Below are 13,330 nucleotides of genomic sequence, written 5' to 3'. Positions count from 1 at the left end.
ATCTTAAATGCAGGAACTTTGTTTCCATGGGTGAGAATAAATCTGAGCTTGTTCCATGACTTGTGGAGTCCCTCAAGGGTTGATTCTTGGACCACTGTTATTCACCCTCCTCATGTTTCCCCTGAGTCAGATCAGACATTACAACAATGTTGTCACCACAGCTTTGCAGATGACACCCAGGTTTACTTGGCTCTTCCACCAAATGACTCTGGTCCATTAGACTCAGTCTGTCGGTGCTTGCAGCGTGTGAAGAGCTGAATGCTTCAGTTAAACCACAACAAGAATAAGCTGTTAATAAGTCTAAGCTGCTGTCCAGCACGAGTCCAGAGGGCTTAAGATAAAAACCCAGGTTGGAAATCTTATGTTTTACGCTGGAGTTTACGTTTTATTTTTGTTTTGTTTTATTTTTAAGATTTTTTGGGCTCTGGTGGCCCTTTATTCAAAGTGTACAGACAGGAAGGCCGAGATTCAAACCGGCAACCGCTGCAGGAGGACTGTAGCCTCAGTATATGAGCCGCTTGCTTAACACACGGCGCCACCGAGCGACTCTGGAGTTTACGTTTTAATGGAGTCGGACCTGAGCTCCACATCAAAGCTGTAGCTAGAACATTGTTTTACACCTCAAACAAATATCCAGAGTCAGATCGGATGTTCAGAGCAGATTTAGGGCCAATCCCAATACACCCCCTACTTTCTACCACTAGCCCTAAAAAAGAAGCCACAGATTTTAGGGCACTTGAAATCTTCCCAGAGTGTCCCAATACTCTCCCTACTCCTACTTTCAGCACCACCCCTAAAATCAGGAAGCTGAGAGCCAAAAGCTTTTTTAATTTCAGCTGTAGCGCTGTTAATATGGCACTTTATTAAGTTTTAATATTTTTTCAGGCGTAAAAGTAACCATTAAGATCCCCAACTTGGGCTCAGTTTATCCAAATAACGCCTGTTAAGAAATTTGGTCTGATGTTTTCGGCGATGAGAAGAGCCGCCGGTCCGGGGCGCAGCAGCAGCAGCAGCTCACGTACAGACGTGATCGCCAGGTCAACCTGCACCGTCGTCCCGGGGGAGAAACCTGCAGCTCTGTGGAGAATTACCGCTGGCTGAAATAAATCATTTAGGAAGATAAATGTTGGTTTAATAGATGAAATCTAACAGTTGTAGCTACGCCTGTTTTGAAATTTGCTCCAAAAATGTCGGGATTTCTGCCTGCAGGCTCGGGAGCTGATTTATGGGTCCGCGTTAAATCGACGCAGAGCCTACGGCGTAGGGTACGGCGTAGGGTACGGCGTAGGGTACGGCGTAGGGTAGGCGTACGGCGCGTGTCGCCGCGTAACCTACGTCGTAGGCTCTGTGTAACGCAGAACCATAAATCAGCCTTTATTCTGCGAGGTTTGTAAAAGACAAACGAGTGATTATGTACATTCACTGAGTGAATATTATGAAAGTAAAATACATATTTCTCGCTAGAAATGTAATCAAAACGCATTTTTATGCAGAAACTAACTCAAAATATTGATTTTATTCACTAAAAAATAAGAAATGTCCGCCATGTTTTGTTTTTTTTTTCGGTCCGCAAATGACGATGAAAAGCATTCTGGGAAATTTTTCTGGCCCTAATTCACCTAGTGAGCATCCGAAAACCCTCGATCCGTAGGGACAGATTCATAGCCACTACCCTTGTTTTCTTCACTACCTCTAGGTGAAAAGAGGAATTGGGACACCACTACCCTCATGGGAACGCGCAAAATTTAGGGATGAAAGGTAGGGGGAGTATTGGGACAGGGCCTTAGAGAAGCTCATTCATGTATTATTTAATGCTCTTCTGTCAGCTCTTCCCAAAAAAACATCCAACAACTTGACGTCATCCAGATCGTTGCTGCCAGAGTTGTAACCAGAACCAGGAAAACTGAGCACATCACTCCTGTTCTGAGATCTGTACACGGGCTACCAGTTAGCTAATAGACTTTAACGTTGTGTTGTTAACGTACAAATCTTTAAACAATATGAGGCCAGAATACATTTCCGATCTTCTCGTAGTATCTAGACCAGGTAGGACTCTGAGATCAGCTAGTCAGCTGGCAGAACCACGAATTAGAACCTAACAGGGTGAAAATACATTTAGCTACTAGCTACTGCAAGCAGATGGAAAATCATGCCTTTTTCTAGTCTAATTTCACTGCACTGTTTTTACTCATCTATTATAAGCTCTGTTTTAGTCCTTTACTATCTAAATGTATTTTTTGTGATTTTTTTATAGAATAGAGAATATAGAATATCCTTTATTTTCTCCCTCAGTGGGGAAACTTATTTGTTGCAGCACACACATATAAGGGAGGGGTAAAAGGACTGAAAAGTCAGAAATAAAAAATATATAAAACATACAAAGATACGTATAAAATATGTATAAAATATGTATAAACAGGGTATGAACAGTATATACAGATGAACAGTGCAGAAAAGCAGGTGGAGTGTGAGGTAGATATTGCACATCTTAAGTTATTGCACATATTATTGTCTGTTGGTTCATTTAGGTATTTTTTGTGTTCTTATGTTCTTTTTTCATCTTTCCTTCATGTCAATGTTTTTGTAAAGCAATTTGAGCTGCCTTTGTGCATGAAGTGTGCTATACAAATAAAACTGTCCAAATTCTGAAACATCTGGTTAATGTATTTAGTTTCCACTAATAATCTAAAGGCTGAATTCATACAAAAGCATCAATGTGAACCTGAATTACCTGAACTGAATTCATTGGCATGCATGAAATTAGCCCAGAAATCAAAGTCAGCGCAGCGATGCTCAGTGCATATTAAAGATCTGAATTTTTCAGTCTGGATTGTTTATTTAATCTCATCTGTTCGGTCTCTTCTTTACAATTTTTTTTCTTTGCTGTTTCTCTCCACCGAGTGTCTTCCACTCACTTCCTTTGGCTCTCCTCCATCTCTGAGTTCATTGTCTTTGAACCGAAGCCTCTGCCCTCTTTCTGTCACTGCGTTTTCCGGGTGAGTCTCAGTGTTTGCAAATTCAGCCCTCACTGTCTGACCATCTGACCTGCTGACATGCTTTTATCCACTTTTTATTCCCTGCTACCGCTCTCGCTCTCTGCTTGAGTCTCAGAAACAAGTGTAGCGCTGTGCCGCGTGCACACATACGCTTCGGGAGGAGAAACAGTGTTTTCACCTTGCTTACATGCTGTACATCAAGCACATAGGATGTTAAGCCATTAACATTTTAGAGATACGGTTGCTAGAGGGGTCTGGGAAAAGCTACTAACGTCTTTCTGGAGAGAAATAGGTGCCTGCACACTGAATAAACCCTCCGAAATATGACACTACATGGTGCCGTGCTCTGGTCACGTTTTACTCTCATTTAAAATTTAAAAGACTTTATTTTTTGGTTAAAAGGTCAAACTTTTGAAACATTGTTCACATTGGTTCAGCTGCTCTGCCACTTACAGGATATACTTTTAGTAATTCTGGCACTTTTTAATTTCTGCTAAGCCTTTTTATCCATGGCACTGTTAGAGTTGTTTACATAGGCTGGGCTTTCTATGAACCGTATTTGTAACAAAAATCCAGATGAAGAGGAGATGTTGAGGCAGTTGAGCAGAAGCTAAATGGAGAGTGAATAAGTTTCTTCTCTGAATTTCCGTGGGAATAAAAGATCACCGGCACATAAAAAAGAACAGCTTGGAGACTGGTGAGGACAAACTGGGACTGTTAGAAGTGAGTACCGTGTTTTTATCTCAAGATGTGGCTGTAGTTGCATGTTTTGGAGTCCAAACAACAGACAGAGCAGCAAGACTAAAAGGAGGAGGGACTGTGGACATGTCACTGTGAAGGAGCTTCTCTGGGTTCCCATATATGGGGTCATAAGTGTTAGTTTACCTGCCAAAGCCCTGTGTAACCTCATTAGTTCAGGCTACAAAAAAACAAAACATCAAATGCATTCGTGGAGATGTAAACAGCTTTAAACCATGCTAGTGGGGCAGCATAGCTAAGCTATTGTGCATTTTGTGATACAAGCAACAAATTTGGCACAAATGTACATTGACATATGGCGAACATTTTCAGATATTGAGCCACTCGGAATTCTCTCTTCATGTCCGCCATATTGGAATTCAAAATGGCCGCCATTTAAAATCTAAATTTGCGCTTATCTGTGGATCTAAAATTGCTATTGACTCGATTCTGGTGCCAAAATGTATGTTTTGGGGGACAAGGAATCCAATGGTAACAATATGCATTGCATATTTTTTAACCACTGAGCCGCCATCTTGGATTTCAATATGGCCGCCATTTGAAATCTTCATTTTTGTTTATCAGCGGGTCTAATGCTGCTATTGACTTGATTCTGGTGTCTAAATGTATGTATTTGGGGGCAAGGAATTCAATGGTAACATTATGCATTGCGTATATTTTATAGATATAGATATATTTATAGATTATAGATATTGATGCAGTCCATCTTGCACGTGCTGCACACATTGTTCGCTGTCATATATTCGGAGAAGCCAAGACCTTTACAGGATTCCCTGAAGGGTGTCAAGAAGAATCTGTGCCACCGTTGCTGCTTGCACTAGTCAACATGATTCTCGAGGGACCCAGCATCAAGGACCAGACGAAAGACACTAACCCTGCAGTAATTACCGCAGCCCAGATACTGAAGTTCAACAGCGTCAAACACAAGCGAACTTGTGGCACGACATCGTCCACCTGTGTCAGACACAGTGTTGCACAAGAGACCTCACTTCCAACATACATAGGGATGATGTTGCATGCACATACACGCAAGAAATAATTAGTTGACAGACTTTCACACCTTGGCTTAAGCATCTCGTATGACAGAGTGCTCCAACTCTCATCACAGATGGGCAACCGTGTCTGCAAACAGTTTTACAGAGAACAAGTGGTCTGCCCTCTAAATTTGCGTGGCGAAGTGTTTACAACTGCCGCTGTAGACAACATAGACCATAACCCCAGTGCAACAACATCAAAAGACTCCTTCCATGGTACCGGTATTTCTTTAATACAACATCCTTCTTACACTGGTGAAGGTGTGAATCGGAGCATCGTCGTTGCCGGAGAATCTGGAGATGCACGGTCCAAGACTGTCGCCCCCTTGCCGCACTATTATACTGACGTACCCCCGTCTCTAGCAGCATCAAGGGGTCGCCTGTCACAGCTGCTAGAGTAGAGTCATTGGCCAGAGGAAACTTCCAACAGCAGACTCATGAAGAATACCAATGGCTAGGCAATGTAAAAAAGGTCATAGAAGATAAAACTGGTACAGTAGACAATGAAAACACATCTTGGGCTGCATTTCACGCTAGCTGACAGCAACCAAATGCTGGATGCATCTGCCCCACGTCACTGCTCCCACTCTTCATGGAGTGTGCTCACACTGTAGCCATGATCCGCCATTCAATGGACGTTGTGAAGAATGCTGTAGAACACATGAATCCTGGACAGACACCAGTGATCACCTTTGATCAGCCACTGTTTGCTTTGGCCAAGCAGATACAGTGGAAGTGGCAAGATAGTTATGGTGAAGACCACATAGTGGTGATGTTTGGTGGTCTCCACATCGAGATGGCGGCACTGAAGACACTTGGGGACTGGCTGAAAGGAAGTGGTTGGGTGCAAGCACTGGTGCAAGCTGAGATTGCGACAGCAGGGACAGCAGACTCATTCTTGTGAGCATCTCATGTCTTGCGCACTAGAAGAGCACATCAAGTGACTGCAGCAGCACTGTACATCCTGCAACACCATGCCTACAACCGCTTCTGTTTGGAAAAAACCAGAGAAGCAGAGGACCTTCCCGCGTTTGAAGACTGGTGTTGCCAGAGACGAGACAACATCCCCCAGTTTCGTTACTGGGCAACTGTCCTGGAACTAGAATTGTCGGTTCAAGTCTATGTGCGTTCTCTCAGGCAGGGATCGTTTATGATGTACATAGATGCTCTGACAGATTTGGTCCCCTGGTTTCACGCACTAGATCATACCCACTATGCTAGGTGGATACCAGTGCACCTGAAGGACATGGCCGAGCTAAATACCAAACACCCAAACGTAGCCAGCAAATTCAGCGAAGGTCACTTCACGGTTAAAAAAACGCAGAGGGTGTTCTCTTCAATCCCAACAGACCAAGCACATGAGCAGAGTAATGCCTGTATCAAAGGAGACGCGGGCGCAGTTGGGCTTACTGACAACCCTAGTGCCCTTCGTTGCTGGATGGTTGCAGGACCAGAAGTTGCTAGGGTGATCGAAGAATTCCAAGATGGGAACCAATACTGTAGACGGCAAACAGCAGACACACGCCATCATGATCAGACTCCAAGTGTACAGGCCTCATTTGTGAGAGATGTCTCATCTCTCGTTGGTCAGCCGTTTTCAAATTCAATATGTTGGCTGATTTATAAAGATACACAATGCAGAATGTAACCATCGGATTCCTTTCCTCCCAAAACATACATTTGGACACCAGAATCGAGTCAAAACCAGCATTAGGCCTAAAGATAATCGAAAATGTAGATTTCAAACAACGGCCATTTTGAAATTCAATATGGCGGCCTATTGATACAAAATATGCGATGCAGATTGTTACCATTATATTCCTTGCCCCCCAAACATACATTTAGACACCAGAATCGAGTCAATAGCAGTATTAGACCCAAAGATAATCGAAAATGTAAATTTCAATCAACGGCCATTTTGAAATCCAATATGGCGGCTCATTGGTGCAAAATATGCGATGCAGATTGTTTCCATTAGATTTCTTGCCCCCAAAAACATACATTTAGACACAAGAATCGAGTCAATAGCAGCATTAGACCCAAAGATAATTGAAAATATAGTTTTCAGATGGCGGCCATTTTGAATTCCAATATGGCGGACATGAAGGGAGAATTCCGAGTGGCTCAATATCTGAAAATGTTTGCCATATATCAATGTACATTTGTGCCAAATTTTATGCTTGTATCACAAAATGCACAATCCTTTTGAAATTTTGAGCTAAACCGCCCCACTATGCCTCTTTCTCTGACTTTCAACAGTTTATTAACAGCGTCTTGTTCTTCTAATGTTTTTTTTTCCCCTCTCTGGGGATAAGTATAAGTATAAGTAGTAAACATCTACCATTTAATTGTTTTTGTTCTTTTTTTTCCCATATAAAAGCGTTGAGACAGAATCTTTACTCCTTCTAATGTGATTTAGCCCACTACAAACTCATTAAACCATTAGGTTCAGGCGGTCAAAAGGAAAAAAGAACATAACATACTCAAAACTCAGCTGAATTTATCTGACAGCAACATTCTTTAATTAACTCTTCTACATTTTAATATTTCCATTATTGGGAGTTCTTTTGGCAACACTACTTGAGCACAGAAATATTCACATCTTTAGTGTAATCAGTTATATGTTCATGCGAACGTTCACCCTGGTTCATGGCCAAACGTGAGATAGACCCGAAGCCAGAAACATGGATCATTGTTCTCTTGCAGATTCAAAATGTACCGTTTTATCGTGATATCCAGGATGACTTTAAAGTAGGTTCAGTGTGAGGTTTTTTTGTGCCTCGTGAAACATGTTTCTCTTCTTCCAGCAGAGTATATGCTCCTTCACTGCTCAAAACATGGCAGCTTCACAATTAAGACTAAAAAAATAATTGTAAAATTAGAGGACACTTTCACAAAATTCCTATTTTTATCATTTTTAAAAGCCATAAACCACTTGAGGGACATGAGTTCAGATATAAATAAAAACCTGGTTGGGTTTGTGCTACGGTCAGTACGGTTACATGCACATCTAAGGGTGCTTTCACACCTGTCCCGTTTGGAGCAGTTGTTCCGGAACAGGGAGCGTTTCCCCCTAAAGATCGGATTGTTTTTTATATGTGAACACAGCAATCACGCTCGGATGCGACACAAAACAAGCGAGCCGAGATCACCTAGGAGAGGTGATCTCGGCTCGCTTCCATTCCAGACCTGGAGCGGTGCGTTTTTTTTATTTGGAGTGAGAACATAATCGACACAGCAACCAACACAACTCCATTCATGTGTATGTGCGGCCGCGGCGCAAGGAGAAGAGTCGGCGCAGCCTCCACCACCTTCTCTCCTATTGGACACAACTTTCTGTCTTCTCCCTTCTCTCTTATTGGACATGCCGAGATGTCGTCACAGCGCGGCACGGTGAAATTAAAAAAATGTTCAATTCGGGCAGGCAGGCAGGCAGGCAGGCAGGCGCCGCCGATGACACACAATGAACGGGATCGCCGGCGGCTTTGTGCCCTGTGAAAGGGGTTATAACCATTGCTGTTTTTCCCGGGGTACGGAAGAGGAAACTCCTTCCGCGTTCAGTTCTGACCATGGAGAGAACAGCTGGTTCACGCATGGCATTTGTTAACAGCTTTGAACCGCTACAGACACTTGACTTGTGAACACAAACCCCACAAACAAAAAACGAAGCAACTGTATCGATTTAGCCCCTGAATCGGAACAAAACAAACGAGCCACAGGTCTGAAAGAACCCTAAATAAGGATTAAGGATTAATAAATTAAGGATTTAACAAGCGTTTCCGACAAATCCGAGTATACATGCATTAGGAAGACAGACGAATCATTGAGTGAGGTGCGTTCGACCCCGCGACGCTAGGTGGCGCTACACGCTCTTACACGTCGGCATTCTTCTGGTTAGTTTGAACAATTATTAAACAAACCTCTTCCTACTAGGAGACCCTGCGTATACACTCACGATCCACTCAACACGTCCTCGTCCTCTTCTTCTACTGTGCTGTTGTCATGCCGTGACGGTTGTTATTCCCGACTCCGTGGAGTCCCAGGCCAGTCACTAGCTCTGCGTTATCTGGCTCTGATAGCACGATTTCAAGAGCTCCAGCTGGGTTCCACTACAGCCCCACTAAGGTGTATAGCTTTTAAAACTTTGATATCTGTCGGACTAAGGCAGTAACTCGACTTTCTCTTAGTGCACTTAAACGTACTGATTGATGTGTTAAGAAACTGAAATATACCTGGTGTGGGGTTTCTCATCCCATCTCGTTAAAACGACTTTGTTTTAGAGAAAAACTAAATACAGATGACAGAAATTGTTGCAATCTCACAATTTCTGAGTCATATTGAGAGATTTCTTGTTTTGAGGCAGTGTAGAAGTCTGTGCTGCACGGTAGGCAAGAAAAAGCAGAAACAATAAACCTCTATGGTTAAATTCAATTAAAGTTGCCAAATGACTGTAGAAATGTACAAGTATGTGAACGTATAAACTCAGTCAGTGCAAGATGTGAGAGATGCAAACTCCCTCTGCTTTGGTTAGACGAGGACACAACATAATTAACTTTAGAAATTTCCACTAAACTGTAAAATATGCAAATGACACACCATATGTTATAAATAAAACAATTACAACATGATATATGACCTTCATCATTAGCACTATGACACTGGGATATAACCGGTGCATGTTGAGGCTTTGAATAGTGATGTTGTTTATGGACTTCTTGGCAAGCAGCAGCGATAAAAAGGGAGGAGGATTAATGGAGAGTGTAGGTGCTGGGGTCGCCACCTGAGACGACCGCCAAAACGCTTGGACAGGGCGGCCGAGGCCCGGGTGCAATCCGCCGTCGTCCTCCCGTGAACTTCCTCTAATAAATTAGCATGATTGAATGTGCAGTCACTCCTCAAGGAAGGCAGTGTGACTCGGTCTTCCTATTTATACGGCGTTTCCCACACATGCACAGCTGGGGAAGCTGGGGCCCGCGGATCGTACCGAATGGTTGCAGGGATCTCAGGGGAAAGTGGAAGGATCGCTTTATTTTTACAGTTTATCATTGCAATGAGAGAGACAGGCTAAGGGAGCTCTCTCCTGTGAGCCTCGGTCTCGCCTTTGGCATAGAAAGTGAGTCTGCTTATTACTCAGTCCATCACAACACAGCAGGAGAATGGGAGGAGAATTAATACACTCGGCTTTCATGCCAGTGTGCGCTTTTCTGCGCCATTCTTCTGTCTCTGACTCCTGCTCTCCATTTGTCTTCAAGCTCCACTGGACAGGAGCATTTTATGTGCTAATACAATTAACCAGTATCTAGATTTGATTGTTTTCCTTGTTCCAAAGCCATAATAAGCTGGTTGGTGATGGTAAAGATAAAAGAAATGGGGGGAACTCCTTGAATCTTGAGGTAGTTTTCAGTTCTTTGTCCTCGTTGCAGCTCGAGCTTCAGAGTGCTGTTGAGGCTCAGGGGCAAACACTTGTTTGTGTGCACGTCGGTATCCACAGACGGTATCCACCCCACAAGACCCTCGGCAACAATCAATCTGCCTCACATAAATCTGAATGACATTAACATTTAACGAAAAAAAAAAAAAAAGGAAGAAAAGTCATCACTATGTTTGGTTTGGGCATCTCAGACGGGAAGGCCTCCCTTTTATTTATCCACATACCGGGCAGCCAAGACGGGCTTTGCCACAGACGGACATAAATCTGCGCAGGTTAGAGCCAGTGAACCGCCGCAGCCGCCAGGTTAAGTGAAAATCACCCCCCGCCTCCAGAAACGGCTCACACTCCTATTCCCCACTCCTATTAAATATGTGTCCCATTTTTACCTTATTTGGATGGAAAGTCATTTTACCCTCTTTTATAGAAGGTCATAAAATATATAGTGTTTTTGAGCGCTCTGCATAACATTTACATTTTCTATTGTATAAATGTGATCAATGCGACACGGAGTTGAATAAAACATTCATGGCAAAAGCCATTTCTTCTGTGACATTTGGTCCCGTATCTATCATCAGTTTTCTATAATGCAGCCAGGAGAACAAACGCTGGTCAAATGTTTAAATGTGCCCCCGCCACATAAAATTTAAAACCCCGCTTTCACATTAACACCCGCCGGCTACAAGATGGAAGTGCTTTTTTTTTTCCTTTTTTGTGCAGATAAGAAAACAGTCAAATGGGAAGGACTTGTGGGGCTGTTGTGGCAGTGGGGGGACGCGCTGATGGGTCCAGGAAATTGAAGCATGTCAGTAAAATTACAAAAAGGCAGCTCTGCTTCAACCCGGCAGACATGTAAATGTGGTCTAGCCCCTCAGACGAGTCCGTTATGGATCGTCCCACGCAGCCTTTTCTCATTAAAAAATCCCATCAGTATATTAAAAGGTATAGCCTTGGCACTAGATTTTTTTTTTCTTCTTTTCCTCCTGAATGATTTGATTTGCTGTTGAACTCAATGATGGGCTAACATTTCAGTTCTGTCATTAACCTTCAACAGAAAATGTTCTTTTCACTCCGAGTTCTGCAGAGCGATTTTCACGTGTGCAGTTGCCGTGGGAAGCAAACTCCTGCACACACTCGGCCAAGTCTGCAGAACTACTTAAGATGGAGATGCAATTTCTGGCCTCAACAATCACTCCACAAACAGGATAAGGAATTGTTATTATTTGTGTGTTTGTTGATTATTGTAACTTACTGTAGATGACGACCAGATCAGATTTAATGGAAAATTTATGAGAGGTGTTCTGAAACCAATACCAGCACCCGAAACACCCGCCGATACTGCTGAAAATAAGGACATTGGTATCAGAGATGTACACATGTAATTATTATAACAGAATCCCAGTTGTTCTTGGTTGCTCAAAAAGCCACTCCTGCAACTACTGCAACTACCTGTTGTGAGTTACCAGGACCTGAAGTGGCGGAATAAGGGATATATATATATATATATATATATATATATATATATAATAGTTGGACTGAGCTTGCTACCATCACATCAAAAAGAAACAATTTCATTAAGGTAAAGGGAAACTCTGGAGTTTTTTTCTGAAAAGAGAGAAATTCCCCAAAGAGAGACAGAAACTCAGAGGAAAATATTCCAAATTAAGGTGTTCATTTCTATGCTGATGATGCTGTGTTCTTTGTTGTGCAGCACCGAGTGGTGCAAAAACAACTCTGTTATCTGCAACCATGGTCTCAATGCACACAAAACAAAATCCATGTTTTTTACCTCTTAAAAGATTAGGACTGTCTGTAAACATTTAAACAAGAAATGGTCAATAAATTTAGTTGGTATCTACTTTTAAATACCGGGTGTGTAGGATTTTTTGTTGATGGTTGCTTGTCTGGAACATTCAGTTTGTTGTGTAAAAAAACACTCTTATTAGGGTTTTATTAAACAGACAAATATTGCTTTTCTTTTTTTGTGAAACTGGTGGAAACAACTTTTTTTTGCCTCTTCTTGACTACGGACGTGTGCTACATGTGAGTGATTCGAGTGTTTGATAGCTGCATGTCCTTGTCACATTAAATGAGAAATGAAGGGCTAAATTAAAAGAAAGATAATAAGAAAAAAGAATGAAAATAAAAAATATCACCCTGTACTGATGACCAAAGCCCAGGAACCAGAACTGTTCATCGTACCGATCAGGCAGGTTTAACATGTAAGTCATGTGATGATGACTGAGCTTGCTCCGTCCAATAAAGACGTCTATAAAACAGAAGGAACTGCAGCAGTGGTTGACCTCTGACCTTCTGCTATTTTGTTACACAAATTGAACCGTCTGAACCTCATTAGTGTCTGTTCTGCAAGCGGGACAAATGGTGTTTACTCTGAACAAGACGTTCAAAGAGCAAATAATCCTTCTTACATGTATTGCAGCAACACCTCTTGTCATCTTCCGTCTGAAGTGCTCTGTCCTGTCTCTTGGAAGCTCTTTCTGCTCTAAGTGGTCAGATAATTGGATAATTGGTTTTACAGAGGGAGGTTTCATTGTGACAACGTTGAGTAAAAGAAGAAAATGCCAGGCTACAAATTAAAGATTTCAGGCCCTTTAGGAGCAGTGTCTCCTGTAAGAGAGAATACTTTTGAGTTTAATATGTACAAGAAGCAAAGTGATTCACAAAATAACAGATAGAATGATTAAAAAATAAAGTATAGGACCTCTTTAAACAGACATAAATGGGTTCACCAATGATAAAATCATGCATTTGAGTAAGTTTGTTCATCTCAAGGACCTCAAGGCCAACTCTCTTCCTGTCTTAGTGTATAATTTGGTGATGATCAAGATCCTGTGTTTATACCCAGTAAGCCAAGTAGCAGGATTTTCCCAGTTTGGAAAATGCGCTGCCCCATTTCAGGTTTTGTGATGGACTCCCACAGGTACTCATTAGTATTGTTTACTTGTGAACCCAAAGGAGCCTTGCTGTCTTCTAATCACAGATTTTACAACACCGTCTCCACTCAGGAACCCGTTTCCCACACATCTGTGATCTTGATGGGAAATATTCCAGGTCAACATTTGGATTCCTTCACTGAGGACACGTGCATGTTC

Source organism: Cololabis saira, chromosome 2 (assembly GCF_033807715.1).
Source record: "Cololabis saira isolate AMF1-May2022 chromosome 2, fColSai1.1, whole genome shotgun sequence".
Lineage (NCBI taxonomy): Eukaryota > Metazoa > Chordata > Actinopteri > Beloniformes > Belonidae > Cololabis > Cololabis saira.
This window is presented reverse-complemented; position numbering follows the sequence as displayed.